The 20,113-nt window shown below is 47.7% G+C and overlaps 1 long non-coding RNA gene and 1 pseudogene across 1 annotated transcript in view; one reads left to right on the top strand and one right to left on the bottom strand.

Annotated features, from left to right (window-relative positions):
• Positions 1 to 833: 833 nt before the first annotated feature.
• On the top strand, positions 834 to 2,122 carry LOC102508459 (annotated as a pseudogene).
• A 10,164-nt stretch (positions 2,123 to 12,286) lies between these two features.
• The window catches only part of LOC116657963, an 18,942-nt gene continuing 11,115 nt past the window's right edge, over positions 12,287 to 20,113 (bottom strand). The window contains exon 3 of the long non-coding RNA XR_004313150.1: positions 12,287 to 12,437. This is a non-coding gene — a long non-coding RNA (uncharacterized LOC116657963). The remainder of the gene's footprint in view (positions 12,438 to 20,113) is intronic.

Genomic DNA, 20,113 nt, shown 5'->3' with positions numbered 1-20,113 from the left:
ATGCTAGCCCTTATCCATAAGTCTTGCTGAAGATGGAACTAGAGCTGAGAGTAGGTGCAGAGAATTCTTTAGTAGCTCTCATTCCCTTCCTGGTTGAAAATGTAGGACAGTCCAGCTTGGATTTCAATCACCCAGAACACAACTAGGTACCATTCCTGTCTTACAGCTGGTATTGTGTTCAAGTAATATTAAGCTCACCAAAATATTTTTAAGAAGATACATATTTTTAAAAGCGTCCAAAATATAAAGTAGGGGCTTCCTCCATCTTGGCTGCTCAGTGGTGGCATAAAAGAGATTCTGGGTTATTGTAGAGATTTATGGTCATAGACTATGATCCTTGCCTTTACGCCACATCTGAGATAGCCACGTTTGGCCAATAAGTGGGCGCTTCTTCATGTAGCTGTAATTCATGTAGTTCATGTAATTAACCTGCCATTAACACCCAGTTTACTTTGCTGGACACACCATTTCCATCAGTAATGCCCACTAGTGGGCAAAACCCACTTTGCTGGGGTTCTTATTTCTGACCCATTTCAGGATAGAGATGTCAGGGTAGCAACAGCTGCTGTTACTTTCTCAGCTTTTCAGTGTCTGCTGGAACCCATTGACAAGCAATGGTTGTCTCTCAAATAAAGTGTGCCAGGAGGCAGCGTCAGGCACGGGTACTGCAGAGAGGCATTCTCAAGGTTTTAGAAACATGATTGTCGGCGCGGGCTCTGGGGCTTGTGGGGCTCCCTGACCTGGGAGGTGGGGGGGGGCAGCTCTCCCACAGGGAGCCGGGCACCTGCGGAGATGGGTTTTGAAAAAATCCTTCATGAGGAAGAAAGATCGTAAGTGACATGATGAATTCAGAAGCTCATGAAAAGAGCTAATCCTAACATCTTTAAAACGAGACCTGTCGTCTCACGATGCAGACGTTGCTGAGATGCAGCAGTGCTGTTCAGCTTCCCACGACGTGGCAACCACAGCTGCCCTTCAGGAGGTCCTCTTTCTGCAACAGCTGCGTGGACTCAAAGCCCGGGATGTAGCACTTCAGTTGAGGCGGCATGGATTTTGAAACTCGTATGGCCGGATCCTGCCCCCAAAGACAACCACCCTGGCCCCTGTGTTCGGTCTCTGTGAGGGCTGACCCTGCCTTCCCCTAAGCGTATCGGTAGCCCAGAGCTTGCAACCCACAGCATGGCCGCAGCAGGACTTGCAGGAAAAACAGGAGCGATGCTCAGTCCACTGGAAAGAGTTCAAACATTGCTTCAAGACCCCAGGCAGCATGACGAATTTACAAACACTTATCAGGCTTTCATGGCTTTGAAATGCCATGGAATTAGTATTATCGAGACGTGGTACTCTTTTCTGCTACAGATTCAGCAATGTCCTTTTCTCCCCCCTTTTCTCTCTCCCTTTTCTCTCTCTCTTTCTTCCTTTCTCTCTTTCTTTCTTCCTTTCTTTCTTTCTATTCTCTCTTTCTTTCTTTCTTTCTTTTTGCCTGTGAGGTCCCATCCAGAAGCTCATGCCTCCACTGTAGGCATCACGGAAGTGGGTGCTGTGTCCATAGACCTGTCCACGGGCAGTGAAGGCGAGAGAGCCAGAGTCTTTCTAATGTCTGGAATGACGTTCTTGGGAAGCATAACTACGTGGTGGTGGGAGGCTTTGTCCACCCCGGCCTCTGGGTGGGCGCTGTGGCCCCATGTCCAACTGTTGATCCGAGGCTCAAGGATCAGGTGCGTTGTCCAGCAGGGCCACCACTGTCTTGGGAGTTTGAGGTCACCAAAGGCCCGGATCCCCTTCCCTGGGCTCGCCGCTGGGAGTGAGCCAGCTCCAGAGAACTGGATGGCAGGCCTGCTGCAGGGCACTGGAGATGGGAGCAGCTCCCCTCCCGGAGGCTGCAAGTAGTGAAAGGTTCCCAGTGTGTGATCACCCGCAGCTGAGTGTGGGACCAGGCGCACTGGCCTGCTAGGCGGTTTTGGGTGCTGAAGAATGTGATCAGTGCAGTGATTTAAAGCTGGTGGTGGCAGCGGCACCTCAGCCTGAGAAAGGCTACACGAGGCAGGAGCAGAACTTGAAGCCCCAGGCACCAGTGGCCACCACCTTGGACTCTGAATCTAGGCTTCAGCATCTGGTGTAGAGACCCGCTCCTCTTGTGCTGAGTACCAGAGGGGACATTCTTACCAATGAGAGAGCCAAGAAGTGGATTTGGCAACTTTTTCTGGGACAGGTACTTGTGGTGTCATTAATTAGTGTCCCTTAACCAAAAGGAGCTTTTACCCTTTAAATATTGTATAAATTTGTTATATTGGGTGAGGGTCTGAGTTCTTTGACCCAGAAATGTCTTGAAATTAATATTTCCATGGAATTACCATAAACATATTGTAATGAAAGATGGTCTTTGGTATTAGTTCTTAAAAATAATAAAATAAAAAAATAAAATAAATAATAATAATAATAATAATAATAATAATAATAATAATAATAATAATAAAAAGAGCACCTGCTTACCCCAGTGACTCACAGTGCTCATTTGGTCAATGATTTTTATCCAAAGAGGATGGTTCTATTAGGTACCATGTTCAGAATCTTGTTTTCCCAGTTAATGCTGTTAAGATTCACATGCAATCTCAGATTGTTGGGAAATTTCAATCTTTCCCCAGGGTGTTCTAAAAAATCTGGCTAGAACGGGACAGGAAACTGACAAATCTTTTCAGAGGTGCCCATCTCAATGACCATGGGTCCCTTATCTTTTGGGGCATAATTAATGCAATTATGAGTTCTTGTCAAACATGATATGAAAGAAATCAATTAAGTACCATTTATCAACAGAATGGACCTAAGATGAATGCAGTTTGGCCTCGTTCTTAAGTGGCCAAATACAAGTTAGTGTTCTAAGTCCAGAGTATAGTGAATTATGGGCAAAGCTGGTTTCCTTAAGCAACAATAAATTCAAAATTAAAGGCTTCAGTAGGAAAAAAAACCCCCATGATTCTCATACAAATAGATGATGAGCATATGTCAAAGTTTTATTTAATTCTTTAATGAAGGAAGCAGAAGAATGACAAAACCAATTTAGTGAGGATATAAGAAACTAGTATTTATATAATTAGAGGAAAAACTGCTAAATACAAAACGTTATTGTGCCAAAGGACAACAAAACTGCAACCTTCAGGGTTATCATCTTTACCAAATACAAAAGTCATCACAACTTATCATTTTCCTGTAAGTGTACCTCTCCTTGCACTAAGTTATAAAACTTCATTACCAAATTAATCACTGATAAGTTACACCCTTGAGAGAGTTAGATGATCTCCAGGTTGCTTAATAAAAATACTCTTAGAATCCTATTTAAAGGCCATACGATCATCTTTTTGCTTTATTTCAAAGTTTTGGGTTATTTTGCTGTGTGGTAGTTTAATGTTGAACAAGTCTCCCGCACCTGCCCCAGGAGGCACGCACAAGCGCTCACAGCAGCTTTGTTTGTGTTAGTAAAACTCAGATGTCCATGAACAGTCCCACGGACCCGTAGATATAATCATGACAATGGGTACTACCCATCAGTTAAAATGAAGAAAGTACATCTCCATGTTCCCAGATGAAACTATATAACAAATACAAGTTGTGGTCGATTGAGTTACAACCTCCATTTGTGACTTCCTGCAGTTGTGTTACAGACCTTTTCCAAGGCCGTTTGGTGGGCAGAGGGGACTTCCCCATCTCTGGATTTCAGTCTCTGCCATATGACTTGCCTTGGCCATTGGGATGTTGGTGAGCACGACACAGCCAAGGCTAAAAATGTCTGCGTGGTTGGCCTTGCTCCCTTCTGCTCCTGCCTTTTGCCATGTGAACAGCGTGCTTCAGAAAGACACTGGTCCCAGGAGAATGGGGGCCACATGGAGCAGGCTTGGATCCAAGCTGCAAACGAGCTGAACCTGGCTCAGTCAGACCCAGCCAACCCCTAGGGACACAATGAGGAGTAACCGCTAATAGCCATACGCTACTGAATTCTGGGACCGTTAGTCAAACGACACGGTTGAGCAACAGTTAACTAGAACAGCCCCATGGTGCAGAACTACAAATATTTTCAAGAACATGTAAAACTGCTTAATGAATTTTGAGCATACAAACAACTGTAAAAAAAAAACTGTTTAAAGAAAAGCAAGTGATCAATAAACAAAATTCAGGATAGTGGTTACTCTTAGGGTGAAGAAAAAGATATAATTGTGGCACACAGAAGACCTCAGAAATAATGGTAATGTTGCTGAGAGATGGGTATACTGCTATTTACTTTATTAATACTCTGTATACATTTTACATAACCTCTCATTTATAATATATATTTTATTTAAGTTGAGGAATAACTATATGCAAAATCTTTAAATTATAAGAAAATGTATTAGAGCCTGGGACACAGACCTGGGCTGTCCCCAACATGAATTCTTAAAAAGAGATGTAGAAAATAGAGTTATCAAAAAGGAATTCATGCAAGACTTAGTCAAAATCACTAAATTAAAAAACTTCAAATGGCTGAGAAAGAAAACTCACCAGAAAGTGAGTGCACAAAGCAAGTTAAAAAACTTGGGCAAAAATTTCAGATTAAAAACTTAATGAATCAATCGTGTCTATGAACAAGAGGCAAAAGTAGAAATACAAGAGCTCAGGGAAGAGATATAAGGGCAGAAGCATAAAATAAAACAATTGGTGATGTTTGAGGGCGGTGGGGGATGGTGGGGAGGGGAAGCTCAAATTGTGGAAAATGGTTTCTCTTGGGAGTAGGCAGAGTAGAGAGAGTTCTTCATAAAGAGCTATTTGATGCTCAATATCAAGTGAACATACAATTGCCATATTTTGGAAAATGACAAAAAGTACTTTTTCTACTCTTACCCCATGTTTGAGTCCCCTTGGCACTATCCCTGCAGCAGTGTTTGGGGCTCCAGTGCCCTGTTGTCAGACAACCTTCTAGCACCATCTTCCCTCCAGCCAGTCCTAGCTCTGCAGGCCCAAGACACATGCACATCAGGATTCTCCGAAGTATGCCTGTATTCTTGCTTTCCATTACACACTTGGTTCCCCTGGGCACTGCTGCTCTGCTCCCAAGGTCTGAAGCCCCAGAACGCAGAACCCCCAGCTCCCGTTCTGACTCCAATGCCGCGTCCTCCCAGGGTCTGCCCCGTAACCTCAGGGCTCCACCCCTGCTTTATTCTGTGGATCACAGCTAGACATTCAGCGTGGAACAGGATGAGAGGCGACATAGCAGTAATGGAAGAGGCAGTAGGTGAGGTGTGTTTACCATCACCATGGAAACCTCAGCCCTGTGTGTTTACCATCACCATGGAAACCTCAGCCCTGTGTGTTTACCATCACCATGGAAACCTCAGCCCATGGGCACTGGCTGGGGCTCAGGTGGCAGGGTCAGACAGCCTTCCCCAGGTCCCCTGTTCATCTCAGCTCACTGGAACTTTTGGACATTGGGAACCCTAGGAGAGAAGACAGCCCCGTGGAGCCCGTTTCAAAGGTCTACCCCACTTTTAACTCGAAATGTGATCCTCTGAAGACCACTGCTGTGAGCAACCATTTCCTTCTCTTGTAAAATATGGTTTATCTCCTGACTCTGCATGGATCCAGTGGGCTGGCAGAATGGAAGTGAGAGGCAGACCAGAGCTGGGAGGAGGAAAGACTGTTGTGGGGATGATTCCCTCTGGAGCAGGCCACTGGAGAACATGCAGCCTGTAGGACATTCTGAGGATGAATTGTGGAGCGAGTGGCCGGGGGATCTGAAGCAGGAGTATTGGGTGTTGGCAAGGTAGTCATGGTTGCCAGCCCCAAGACCAGACAGAGAGTAGTCTGTGCAGGAAGAGATGATTCTCCAGCTTCTAATACTTCTGGATCCTTTCCCCCCACTAGCCTTCAAATCCGACTCTCCTGTCTTGTGCAGTAGTGATGCCCAGGTAACCAGGGAAGAAATGGCTGCTTCAGGAAGATGAACTGCTCTGGGGTTGAGGAAGGTGACAGGTCAGTGCCTCAGCGTGAATCCCTAAAAACCAAGTACAAACCCTCTTCTGGGGAGGTTAATGTCTAACTGGGCCATTGGATGAAACACCATGATGACATCACTGATCAGGAAGGCAGTGTCCACGGGGATTAACGCTATCAGTGAGAGAAATGAATGACATTCATTACCTAGCGGAAAAGACCACGAAGAATGCAAGTACCTGAGGAAAGTTTAGGCAAGTTGAAGGGGGTGGCTGAACGGGTGCCAGTGAGCCCAGAAATACCGATGCCCAAGAGTGCATCTGGAAGCCGCCAGAGTGCGCAGTTCGTCAAAGCAGAGGGTGTGAAACACCACACGGCTGAGGACCTAAGACTGCGCCAGAGTTTCTCGAGGAGTTCTGAGAGCCTATTCGTGGGCCATTTTTTTTCTTTCAGAATTCACCATAAAAAGAAGGTACGGACTGAACACTGATGAGGAGAAGTTCAAATGCAAGAAAGGATTAAAATATGATCAAATTCTAAAGGAAAGTTCAACAAGCAGGGCAGCTTTGGAAACACCACCATAGCTCATCGGAATAAAGAGACTCCAGAAAAGAATGGTCGGGTGGGGGGTGGCGAGCAGCAGCTCTCAGGGCAGGAGAGCCACTGGGGGATAGTTGCTCTGTAAGACCCTGTGAACAATCACCAAATGAGCCACAAAAGACCACGGGAAGGGAACAGAGAAATCAACAAAAGTCATGGTCCAGCAAGAGAAATATATCAAAGACCGAAGCCTGTGATAACACCTCCAGGACGATCTGATTATGAAACACTTCCAGAGAGAGGTCTTCAAACCCAGATTCACTGTGTGGACAAAACACGGGACACTGGTAAGATTTCCCCATCCCAGCGTGCTCCACCTGCAATGACCTCCTCCCCTTTTAATGAGAGAGATGGGCTTAGAATTGAACTTGGCTTTGAAGATGGGCTTCCCGTCATCTCCCGGTGATTATAACTTGGTAATAACAGGAGTGTCCATGAAATACATTCACATCTTTTATGTAATTAAAACAAACCCAAACAAGCACACCAATAACCTCACCTGTGATTCTCACTTGGGAAGTGGATCCACTGGCCACTTCAAAGGGACTCTGACTTGGAGAGTCTGGAGGAATTAAACACGGCCAGCTGTATGGCTGTTGACGAAAATACTTGGCCTTGATCTCATTTGGCCCTCATGGCAGCCAAGCTCTGAGAACTCATCCTGCCCCAGGTGTCTCCCAGCAGCAAAGAGCACGGAGGAGTAACCCTCACCCAGAGCCCCAAAGGCCCCGAAGGCCGCCCTGGGTCTTTGCACAGAGATCAGTAGAGACCGCCCCCCACCCCCCGCCAAGCACATCAGCAGAGTCAGTTCTTAAACCCTCACCCTCCTGGGAGGAGAGCGAAGGCACCATGAGGTTCGTGAAACTTGCCCAAGAGCCAGCACGTGGCCCAGCCAGCCTCTGAACTCAGGCATCTGACTGATGGGCCGTATCCGGTAACTGCTGGCTCTTCCGACTCCCTGCACCTCCCCCAGACTCTCCCTGGGCCTCACTGCTCAGAGGAGAAGGCGGTGGCTGAGGCCTGAACGCGCAGGAAATGGACTGAGACTGACCGGCAGGGGCCGTGTCCAGATTCCAGATTTCTCTCAGAGTCCAGGCCCTCTCCTGGCGGACGTGAGGGCTAAGGCCAAGGTGGCAGCAGAGGGGAGCCCTGCTGTGCAGAAGTTTCCAGGAGACGCGGGCAGGTGCAAAACCACCCCAGGGACAGTCAAGTCCTGTCCTGCCCCAGGTAGAAGGCAGCATCTGGGCTCCATGGCCTCCCTCAGGGAGGGAGCCTGAACCTGAGGCCACAGGATGGGCGCCAGGGTCCTTCTGAGAAGAGGGAGCCAGCCACGCAGCCACCTACAGCTCCCTCAGCATCCAGACCGATTCAACACCTGAGAATTGGCAAAGGGAGAGAGTGAGAGGCTGGGGCTTCCATCATCCCTAGCGAGTCTCTGTTGGTTCCATCCATGGCTCTTTCCCTGTGTTCCTCAGTTTTCTATTCAAAATGGGAGGCTAAGATGGACAGGGCAGGTAGCGGGGAGAGCAGATCTCACTGCCAGCCCTGTGATTCCTCTTTGGCCCAGGCAGAGTGACCGGGGCCACTAGCTCGGGCAGGAGTCACCTGGGTCCAGCCTCTGGGACCCCCCTCCCGACGGTCCCTCTTGTTGTCTGACCACTGGGCACGTGCAGCGCCATCAAGCACCGGCTGGAGCAGAATCAGCAAGAGCAAGCTCAGCTCTGAGGCCTGCTGACCTGTTACGCTTGCAATGCCTTCCCTGTTTTCAGACATTGGAAACTTATATAAAATGTTATCACAACCAACAGGATAACAGAAGTTTCACTTTGATCCCTGTCTCTGGTCCCTGAAGGGTCAGGAAAGCAATTGACCATATTCCTGCTTTCCAAACTGCAGGGCCCAAGCCCAGGGGGGCTGGTGGGGAGGCTGTGCCTCATATGGCAGCCTGGGATGGCAGAAATGGGGGATTTTATGAGGGAAACTCGGCCCCTAGGTGGCAGAGGTGGCCTGCCATCTGCGCCATGGCAGAGCCCAGGTGAGAGCTCACCTGTCCACTGAGGACCCTCAGGGCGGTCGGGGTACAGGATGCTCCTGACCTGTGGAGCCTGGAGACTCGGTCCTTCAGTCTCATCGCTGCCTCTGAACCTGTCAGCCTGGCCCAGGTGGTGGGGGTGTCTGGCTCTCTCTCTGGCCGTGGCCCCCTCAGCAGACGTGGAGTTGTGCTCCTGTCCTGTCTGTGCAGAGCTGAGAGCTGTTGAGGGGGAGGGTGCTGGCCCCCGTCCTCATCCTGGGGGAGACGTCGGCATGTCAGCCACTCCAGTGGCCTCGTTCTGCTCTTGGGCTGCTGGGAGGAGAGCAGGGCTTTGTCTGAACATGAACGTATCTCTGCGTCTAGCAGCGATGCCCGTGTGGGGTATCTGTGGTTTGTGGGTACATGCTCAGCAAACCCCCTCCTTAGCTGAGTGCTCAGGGAACTATCTTTGTGGGCCCCTTCAGTTTTGTGGTCCCAAGACTGTGCTGACCTAGCCCACCCTGCCTGGGGCTGGGCTCCCTCCACTCGCCCACTCCTCTCAAAGACATTCCACATGCGATCTCTGCACAGAGGAGCAGGCAATACCCCCGTGTCCAGGGGTGGCTCCCACACCACCACATGACCGACATGCTTCTGCCCTGCTAGCCAGATGCTCTGGGCTTGTTTAATTCCCTCACATCATCCGGTGACGTGTGGGCGGCTTCCTGGGGGCCAGGCCATGCTCTAAGCCCGTTACATTGACTAACACCAGATCCTAGACTCGCTCCCACGCAGAAATGCCATCATTGCTCCCACTTTACAGATGAGGAAATGGACGCACAGAGAAGTGACATAACTAAACTCCCCAGGCCACAGTGTCCTTCACGAGGGAGCCGGAGTTGGAACCCAGCAGTCTGGCCTAGAGCTGACTTTGCAACACCGCTTACCCTTCCCCTCTGTGTGGACCGCTGGAGCCATTTCAAGCTCATTCAGGTCCTGTCTTTACCACAGATCAACTGGGTGGCTGGGGCAAGGGTTGGACAGGGACCTCTAGGACACTGACCTCAGCCCAGATGTCATCTTCATCCCTTTCTTGCATTTTTGGGCCTAATTCTTAACCCAGAGACTCTGAAACCTGGCCTCTCTGCTTCCCTGGAGCTCACGGAGTTGGAGGGAGGCACTTTCCCACCAAAAACCCCAACTGTGTCTGTTTTTCTTTCAACTGAAAGAAAGGATCAATGTGACAGCGTTTTCCATATTGTGTGCCTTTCTCCGGTCACTTAAAACCAAAACTGAACAGGCTACCTGACTGACAGCCAGGAGAGGAGGTTAACCTGCCTGAGGGCCCATCGGCTGTCCCTACCAGTCACTTGGGCTCTCAGGGGACAGGCAGTGTCCTCCTGGGTGCCACATACTAGCCCTGGTTCCCCAAGGGATCAGCAGGGGTGTGTCCCTTCCCTAGGGCATCCCCTGCAGGAGGATGGGGACTGGCTGCTCAGAAAGGGACTGTCCTGAATGCTCGTGGCCCCCCAAGGGAGGGGCTGTTCCTGGATCTAAATATAAGGGACAGAGGCAGGAAGAGATGACATCACCTGCACAGGGTGGCTTTGGTGTCATGACAGAGCTGGGATGTGGCCCAGGTGTACTCACACCTCTGCAGCCCACTCTCCAAGGGCAGGTTTGGAGGACGACAGGGTGGGGCACTTAAGGCTGAACTTGCGCTCAGCCCAGGGGCCCCTCCCCTCCTGATTCAGGGCCACGGTTCCCATGGCACCTTCACCTGTGCCACCAGAAGGAATCTGGTAAAACCCAAATCGAGATTCAGAAGTGATCTCCAACATCATCCACAATTGGTGCCCTTCCCCAGAGGATAGGCAGCCCCATCTCAAACCCAACAGCTCAGACCCCAGGAGCCTGCCCTAATCCCTGGGCCCAGAACTCCTCCCTGTACCTCTTCCCAGGTTCCCAGCCTGTCCCAGGTCTGCTCCAAAGGAGACCTGCCCTGAGCTTTCAGGAGGGAGTCCGGCCCCCCGAGTGACGGCCTGATCTGGGAGGGCCGCCCGTCCTGCCCCAGCCCTGCTGAGTGCTGTCAGCTCTTACCAGGCAACGCGGACTCTGCCCTCCCTGTTCACCCCTCCGCCTGCCCACACGCAGCCAGCCGTCTGCCCTTCTCAGGGCCCGGGGCAGGCTCACACTCTGTCCCTGCTCAGTCTGGCCCTGCTGACTGTCCACCACCTCCCCTGGCCACAGACCTGCCAGCCCCAGATCAACAGGGAGCCCTGACTGGCTGAGGGGTCTGACAGAGGCTGGGTCGGTTTAACTGATTCTGTCTTCAAGGAGCCAACTGCTGGATGATCCTGATTGGCCGGCCAGTGGGGCCCATGTGACCAACTGGATGGCCAACTATCTGTCAGTGTCACCAGCTGTGGAGGGACCCTCGCATCCAAGAGGAGCTGACAGGTGGGCGTCAGACAGGAGGCGGGGGCCGCCTGGATGGGGAATGCCTGGGGGCTCGTCCACAGCCTCTTTGGGTCACTTTTCTGTCTTTTCTCTTTTTTCTATTTTTACAGAATTATTGAGATATAATTCACATACCATAGAATTCATCCATTTAAAATGTTCACCAGTTTTCAGTACATTCACAGATTTGTGCGTCCATCATCGGAGTCTAATTTTAGAAAACTTTTATCACCCCGAAGAGAAACTCTGTACCCCTTCACAGTCGTCTCTACCCTCCAAGACACCCTCCGTCCTAAACAGCTAGTGTCTAGGTGATCTGCTGTCTCTACACGTTTGCCAGTCTGGACATGTCTTTTAAATGGAATCACACAATATGTGATCTCTTGTGACTGTTTTCTTTCATTTAGTATGTTTTCAAATTTTGTTCTTGAATCATGTATCAGAACTTCATTCCTTTCTTGCTCAAAAATATTCCATTTTAAGTATAAGCCACATTTTATGTATCCATAAATAAATGGATGGGACCTTGGACTGTTTCTACCCTTTGTCTATTATGAATCAAGCTGCTATGAGCATTTGTGTAAATTTTATGCAGTGGAGATAGGTTTTCGTTTCTCTTGAGTATATACTTTGAGTTGGAATTTCTGGGTCCAAGTGTAACTGCACGTTCAACCTTTGGAGGAACCACCAAATGATCCCCTCTCCATTTTTCTTTATTGAAGTGTAGTTGATTCACAATGTTGTGCTGGTTTCCGGTGTACAGCATAGCAATTCAGTTATACATGCATATCTACAAGTTCTTTTTCATATTCTTTTTCATTACAGGTTACTGCAAACCATTGAATGTAGCTCCCTGTAGTATACAGCAGAACTTTGTTGTTTATCCTGCACATCATAGTTTGTATCTGCCAATCCCAAACTTCCAATTTATCCCTCCTTCCCCCTCCCCACCCCCACCCCCAGTAACCCTGTTTGTTTTCTATGTCTGTGAGTCTCCTTCTATTTTGCAAATACATTCGTTTGTGCCATTTTTTTTAGATTCCACACATAAGTAATATGATACAATATATTTCTTTTTCTGTCTAGCTTACTCCACTTTGACAGTCTCCAGGTCCATCCATATTGCTGCAAATGGCCTTACAACATTCTTTTTTATGGCGAGTAGTATTCCATTGTATGAATATACCACATTTTCTTTATCCAGTCATCTGTTGATGGACATTTAGATTGCTTCCAAGTCTTGGCTATTGTAAATAGTGCTGCTATGAATATTGGGGTGCATATATCTTCTCAAATTAGAGTTTTCTCCAGCTATATGCCCAAGAGTGGGATTGCTGGATCATATGGTAAGTCTACTTTCAGTTTCTTAAGGAATCTTCATGCTGTTCTCCATAGCGAAAATCATGGCCTAATCCAAGTTCACAAAGATTTCCTCTTATGTCTTCTCCTAAAAGTTTCATAGTTTAGCTCTCACAGTTAAGTCTTTGATCCATTTTGAATTAATTCCTGTGTATGTACAAGATAGGGGTCCAACTTTGTATTTTGCCTGTGGCTATCCGGTTGTCTCAGCACCATTCTGTTGAAAAGATTATTCGTTCCCTATTCAATTGTTTTGTCATCTTTCTCAAAAAGCAATTACTGTAAATATAAAGGTTTATTTCTGGACTCTCAATTCTACTCCATTGATCTGTACGTCCATCCTTAATGCTAAGGCCACATTGTTTTGATTACTGCAGCTTTATAATAAGTTTTGAAATCAGGAAGTGTGAATCCTCCAACTTTGTCTTCTTCCCCAAGACTGTTTTAACTATTCTGAGTCCTTGAATTCTCACATGAATATTAGGATCAGCTTGTCAATTTCTGTAAAGAATCCAGCTGGAGTTTTGATGGGTATTGTGTTGAGTCTGTAGATCAGTCTGGGAGGTTGTATTAGTCAGGGTTCAGCAGAAAAATATAGAATAGGAGATATATATATATATACACACACACACACATACACACACACACACACACACACACACACACACACAGTCTGGGCCGGCAGGCTCAAGACCAGGAGAGCCAACCTTCCAGTTCCAGTTTGAAAGCCGAGAGCTAATGGTGCATTTCCAGTCTGAAGTCCAGCAGGTGGCGACTCAGGAAAGCTTTTGTTTCTGATCCAGTTCAAAGTCAGGCAGGCTGGAGACCCAGCGGGGTGGGTGGTGCAGATGAAGTCCGAAGGGCTGTCAGCATCCTTTGCTCAGCAATCCCTCCAGAGGGGTCCCTGCGCCCAGGGGCACTGCCGTGAGGAAGAAAGTCTCTCCTGACTGTGGGTCTGTGACACCCAGGAGAGTGGAGAATTCCCACCTCAGTTCAGGCGCAAGGCCCTCAAGAATCCCAGGCTGGTTCCTTGAACCAAAGCGAGGGTTCCTCCATCAGTCCCCCCATGTGTCTTCCTCAGTCCCCTGCTTTCTTATCAACAACCTTCCAATCCCAAATCTCAAGCTCCAGTTCTTTCCTAAGCCCCTTAGAGCTGCCCCGTCTCTTATCCCAGAGACCCCACTCAAATCCAAGGGAGCTTTTCAGTGGATTTACTGCGTTTCCCGCAGTGACTTCCTTGAGCCTCCTGGAAGGCCCACTCACTGCTCTCCCTCTTCCCTGGCCTTCCCTCCCCATCCTTTCAGCTCCTTGGTTTATTCATCCTCCCCCACCACCCCCTGTACACATATGTGCTCAGTGCCTACCAGGCCGGGCACTGCTCAGCCCTGAGATGCAGTCCCAAGCAGGGCCCGCTGAGCCCACTCGCAGACGTCAGAAGGGCCAAGGAATATCTATACATCAGATATTTGAGAGGTTGAGTTTGAGATGCTCAATAAACCAAGAGGAGATGGTCAGGAGCAGTTCAGCGATCAGGTCTGGAGCTCAGAGGAAAGGTGTACGTAGGGGTGTGTGCTGGGGAATGGGCAGTGTAGAGATGGCAACTGAAACCATGGCAGGGACATGCTCGATGGGCAGGAGAGGAGAAAACTCAGGGCTGATCTGGGGTTATTCCTACAAGGGTGAGTCAGTTGTGCCCGCCAAGAACCCCTGGGACCCGGCTTATCGGTTTTGGTCGGCGTGTCCAACCCCAGGGGCGGAGGGCGCTTGACTTAGTGGATCACCCCTCCTACGTCCTCTGGGGGTCCATCCCTGAATCCTCCTTGCTGCCTGAGCTGGGAGTTGTGCCTGCCACCTTCCCCCAAGGCCTGGGGCAAATGCCTGCCTAGGGTGAGGGGGACAAGAGCCAGTCCCTTGTTTCAAGACAGGACAGACTCTGCAGTGCAATTCGCAGTCCACAGCCCCCCAGAATCAGGTGGAAGCTAGATTTCACTGCACGCACAAGCAGGCAAAACCCCTTGCTTGCTCCCTTTCAGTTTCTCCTGGGAGCAGCCCCCAAAGAGTCACGTGCTTCTAAGTCCTGCCCCCAGGCTCTGCCTCTAGGATCCTAAACAAAGACAGTGAAGGAACAAAATCCAATGGGAAAACTACTGTGTTGCGCTGGAGCTGTGGGACTGTGGTGCCCTGAGGCCCACGGCAAAGAATGGGTCAGGAAGGAAAGAGGAGCTGGCCGTGTCCAGACGTGAAGGGTCAGATGAGGATAGGAGACCTGGCAACCACGAGAGAAGGACTGGGAAGGATGGGTGGGCTCTGAGATCAGTAGGATTGGGCTAAAATTGTCCAAAATTTGTTGTTATCATCTCAAGAAATTTGCCTGTGAATGGAAGTGGGACTGAAAAGTGGGTAGAGAGGGATGGAAAAAGTCAAACGACCAAACACGATCAATCTGTGGCCAGAAAGGAGTTCTAAACACGGAACTTAACCTGTACGAGGAAGAGGGAAGTGGAACACTTTCCAGGTAATTCTGCAGATTCATTCTTGTCTATACATATTTTTATTGAAGTACAGTCAGTGTACAATGTTGTGTCAGTTTCTGGTGTGCAGCATAATGCTTCAGTCATACGTGAACATGCATATATTCGTTTTCATATTCTTTTTCACCATAAGTTACTGTAAGATATTGAATATAGTCCCCTGTGCTGTACAGCATGCACTTGCTGTTTATCTACTTTATATACAGTAGTTAGTATGCAGATTCCTTTTGGATGCTGGGTCTCTTCACAAGTGTCTGTGTAATTTTAAGGTTGTAGGTATTTTTAGTGCTTTTTCCTTAGTAATCCTGGTTTATTTCACATTTTTATTCATTCCATCATTTAACAAGTATTTATTGAGTAACTGATCTGTGTCTTAGACTGCTCTAGACCTCAAAGAAGAGTTTTGGAAAGGCAAGTGAAATCTCTGTCTCCTGGAACTTAACATTTTTAAAAGGAGGGGAAGGGGGATGGTTGAGCTCAGTGGTAGAGCACATCTCAGCACGCCTGAGGTCCTGAGTTTAATCCCCAGTGCATCCATTAAGATCAATAAATAAACCTAATTACTTCCCCCCCAAAAAAAGATTTTTTAAAAAGTTTAAAAAAAAAGAGGAGGGGAAGACAGCAATAAATAGATGTAGAGAGTGATACTGGGGGGTGACAATTGCTATGACTGAAAAACATTTTGATGGAGGAGGAAGAAGAGACTTATTCTTGTGAACAGCCTTACCATTTTCTGTCCGCTGGGTGAAAAGCAAAGGGTTAATATTAATACACAAATTAATGTATTTGCCAGGAAGTGGAATAGGAAGAACTCGTTAATACTGGGTCTGGTGCAGCCACTCTGGAAAAGAGTTTGGCTTTACCCAATGAAGTTGAAGTATAACTTTGGCACTGCAATCCCACTACTAGATAAAAGTGTGTGTGTGTGTGTGTGTGTGTGTGTGTGCACGCATCCCAGGGGATAGGTAAGTCTTGTTCAAAGAAGTAAAACTAAAAACAACCCAAGCGTACATTAACAGAAGAGTGGAGAAATAACTTGTGGCAGAGACGTTACACAGGAATTCTTCACAGACGCAAAGATGTGCTCTACGCTACCAGATGCAAGAAAGCCAAGCGCGTGGTTCAGAGCAGCCGGACGAGTCAGACCAATGCAAAGAGCTGCCATCAAACTGCAAAGAAAAGCAACGGATCGAGAACCATCAAATTCCAGATAGTGGTTTCTGCACATGGGATGTGGGGTGGGTGCCCGGGGCCTGCAGAATTCACGCAGGGGTCTGTTTCTGGAGCTAAGGGAGCTGCTACCCTGGGGAAGGTTCTGTGATCAGGTCTCCTCACAAATGCAGTTTGTTCTTTCGTGTTGACTCCTGCATTTCGTTTCTTTTTTAAAATTCATTTTTTTTTTTTGTTTGTAGGGGGAGGTAATTAGGTCTATTTACTTATTTACTTTAGAGGGGGTACCGGGAATTGAATCCAGGACCTCATGCATGCTAAGCATGTGCTCTACCTCTTGAGCTATACCCTCACCCCTCATTTCGTTTCTTAAGATAGAGAAAAACACCCACACACAAAAACCTTGGCTTCCAATGATAATTCATGAGGCCCTGGGCTACAGCATTCAATCCTCCTCTGGATGAACTTCCTGCTAAAAACTGACTTGGGGAAAATGTACCTTATTCAAAAATAAGTAAGAAAGAGCTGGAGAGAAGTTAAAAAAAAAAAAAAACCAACTATAAAAAGAAGAATCAGAAAGGAAAGAAAACCAGGCTTCCTGAGAACACTCACCAGAAAAACGTTGCTTTAGGTCAAAGACAACTGTGACCCAAAATGTTGCAACAAATTTCAAGGCAGCAATTGTGAGATCTAACCGTTCCCAAGGCAGAAGGGTGACAGCGGGGTATCAGGAACGAGCTGGCGGGGCTGGGGTGGGTGGGGGGCTATGCGAGAAGGTCACTGTAGTTCAGCTCAGATAGAAGAAAATGGTTTTCTAAGGGGACAAGCCAGGAAAGGAGTTGGCTATCTCCTGAAATAAAACCCCTTAGAAGTTATTTCTTCAATCTATATGAATGAATAAGTTTGATTTTAAAAATAGACAGTAATAGAAAGGAGCCTCTTTCCTGGCCAGGAAAGACTCACAGACGGTGTTTCCTGCAGGAGGGGTCCCAGGCCTCTGTTCATACAGAGGACCATCCACCTCCTACCTGCCCAGTCCCTTCCAGGACAACGCCACAAGCACCACTGTCTTCTAAAGACAGAGCGCCCCCTACCTGTCACAGTGTATCTTCCTCAGGCTGGTCCTAGTGCTGGACACCAAGGATTCAGGAATATCTGGGCTCCCTCAGCCAAACGTTACCCATGTTCCCCAAAGCTGCTGAGGCCCTGGTTTCCTATCTTCCCTGTTGCTGCCACACTGATCCCCAGGTCCAGAGCCCCAGGCTTCAGCGTCTCACCTTTTCTTGTCTGAGTTCCCAGTGCCTGGCTCTCACCTGGAGGCTCCGTTTCTCTGAGTTCCTGCTCATTGTGTCTGCACATCTGAGCTATCAACCTGTGGCAATGTCTTACTCTCTTCAACTCAGTTATTTTTTTCTCTTGAGCAAGTTTGGGATGTGTGATCAACTTCACTCTGGGCAGATGGCGGCGGGATGGGGTCAGATGGAAGTAGGAACCAGAAAGAGAGAAGGGTTGTTGCTGGATGGGTCCCTGAGACTAGGGTTGGGCTGGGCCAGGTTGAGAGGCGACTCCCAGAATAAAGTAACTGGGGAAGGGGCAGTGACGTCATGCGGGTCCCTTTGTAACACTTACCCACACACCAGGAGGGGAGCTAGGATTGGCCAGGAGGGCACAGAAGGAAATAAAAGGCCATTTGCCCAGCAATCAAACTAGAAATCTGTAACAGATAACAAGAAAATCTCCAAAGCGCTTGGAAACTGAACCACACATTCTAAATAATCCATGAATCAAAAAGGAAGAAGACTCAGAAGAGAAAAGCAAGAAAACAATCTCTCTTTAAAAATCACATCAAAAAAATAAAATACCTTCGAATAAACTTAACACAGGAGGTGACCTATACTCTGAAAACTATAAAACACTGATGAAGGTCACTGAAGATGAAACAAAGAAATGGAAAGATATCCCATGTTCATGGACTGGAGGAATTAGTATCGTTAAAATGGCCATACTACCCAAAGCAATCTACAGATTTAATGCAATCCCTATCAAAATGCCCATGACATTTTCCAAAGAACTAGAATAAATAATCCTAAAATTTTTTTGAGCCACAAAAGACCTCGAATATCCAAAGCAATCTTGAGAAAAAAGAACAAAGCTGGAGGTGTCATGCTCCCTTACCTCAGACGGTCCTACAAAGCTGCAGCACCCAAAAGAATGGAGAACGTATGTTCGCACGAAAACTTATACGCAGATGTTGATAGTAGCTTTACTCATAATCTCTCCAGCTTGGGCACAATCCAGATGACTTTCAGTGGGTGAACGTCCAGAGGAGTTTTAAGGCAGATGCCTCAGAAGTTTAGACTTGGACTGTTTGTGATTTTCCAGAGAATGGGCACATGATTCGGGTCAGTTAGGGTTCGTGTTGAGAGAACAGTGATGACACGCAGGTGGGACTGAATAGTCCAGTCTATATTTGATAAACATTGAACTGCATCTCTAAGGCCCTAGGGTTCCCAGCTCTGCCTCAGTCCAAAGCCCTTAGGAAACCTGGACTCAATAGGGCAGCCTCCTAGGACTGGGGAGGGGTGTGTGTTTTTCCTTCTTTGGCAGGAATGTGCCTTGTCATCTGTTCTCCTACATTTAGAACAACCTGTGAATAACTTCGTGGGCGAAGTGACCCACTTTGTGGAACACAATTTTTTGTGTGAATTTATGGGTGTTTATGTAATATTACATAACACGTGTAACACGCAGTGTGTAATCCTCAGAAAGATTAGACCACAAGTCAGTTGTCAGCTCCAGGACACATCAGAGACTTGTTCCTCAACAGACCACAAGATGGCAGCACAGGCACATAGCATTTGGCTGCTGCACCCAGGGAGAACCCTGCAATGAAACCTTCGTCTGGTCATACCACTGCCGTCCTGGAAAACCCTGTACTTAAAGGTTCAAGATGAAGCATGTCTTTTATGACAATGTGCTGAAAATACATGAAGAATTTTGAGGTAGACACATAGATTCAAAGGATGACAAGAGATCATGTAGCTAGAATTCTTCACCTTTTGGTAAAGAGTATGTATTTTGCACCTGAAGCCAGAAATTCATGAGACTGGATAAAAGGATATGTTTAGTACAGGTTTCCTGATTGGGTTCAAGGCTTGAGGCTGGCTGTGCTGAACACTGTCCCTGCATCTCATAATTGCTACTGTTCATTAATCGAGATTTAACTACTTGCAGGGCCTTATATGCATTTTGTGTTAAACTTGACTGCAGCCGTCTGCTGTAGAGATTATTATCCTCATTTTACAAATGGGAAAAGTAAGGATTAGAGCCATTAGGAATCTCGGAAATGGAACGGAACTAGTAAAGATGGTGGTGTACACTTAACCCCCTGCTCCCTCGCCCCTGCTACCTGCCTCCCAGCATTCCCCCAGTACACAAGGGATCCTCCAGGTGGCGCTCGTGTCTAAGCTTTTGCTGCTTCAGGAACGCTGTCGTCTAGGACCAATACTCTAACTGAAGGGGTCTTCTTTCTCTTCCATCAAGAATATTTTGGCAATCCCTAACAAACACCAATGGCACTTCTCACAGAACTAGAAGAAATAATTCTTAAATTTGTATGGAAACACAAAAGTCCCATTTCCAGATACCATCACACTGAAGGTTTAACACATGGATCTGGGGCGACATAGTCCAGTACCCAGCACCCTTCTCTTCCCCAGGACAGAATTTAACACCAACACTCGGTTCAGAGCTTGGCACTCATGAGGTCCCAAGTGATATATGGACAAATAAATAAAAATGACCTAACGTAACACCTCAAGTCTGTCCCGTGTCGGCAGAGTCGGGTCAGGCCCCCCCTGCTCCTGAATGCTGGGCTGGCCCCAGGGAGCCTGGCAGCGCAGAGTGATGCATCGGGGCTCTTTTCCAGGCTCCTTAGAAAACCCCTCCGAGTACTGGATGAACGATACATTGTGAGATACAATCTCATTCTCTTTCTTTTCTTAAAAATGTCTTTTTGATTTGT

The sequence above is a fragment of the Camelus ferus genome, chromosome 19 (assembly GCF_009834535.1).
Source record: "Camelus ferus isolate YT-003-E chromosome 19, BCGSAC_Cfer_1.0, whole genome shotgun sequence".
NCBI lineage: Eukaryota > Metazoa > Chordata > Mammalia > Artiodactyla > Camelidae > Camelus > Camelus ferus.
The sequence above is the reverse complement of the archived record's forward strand: the minus strand, read 5'-3'. Positions and strand labels throughout refer to the sequence as shown.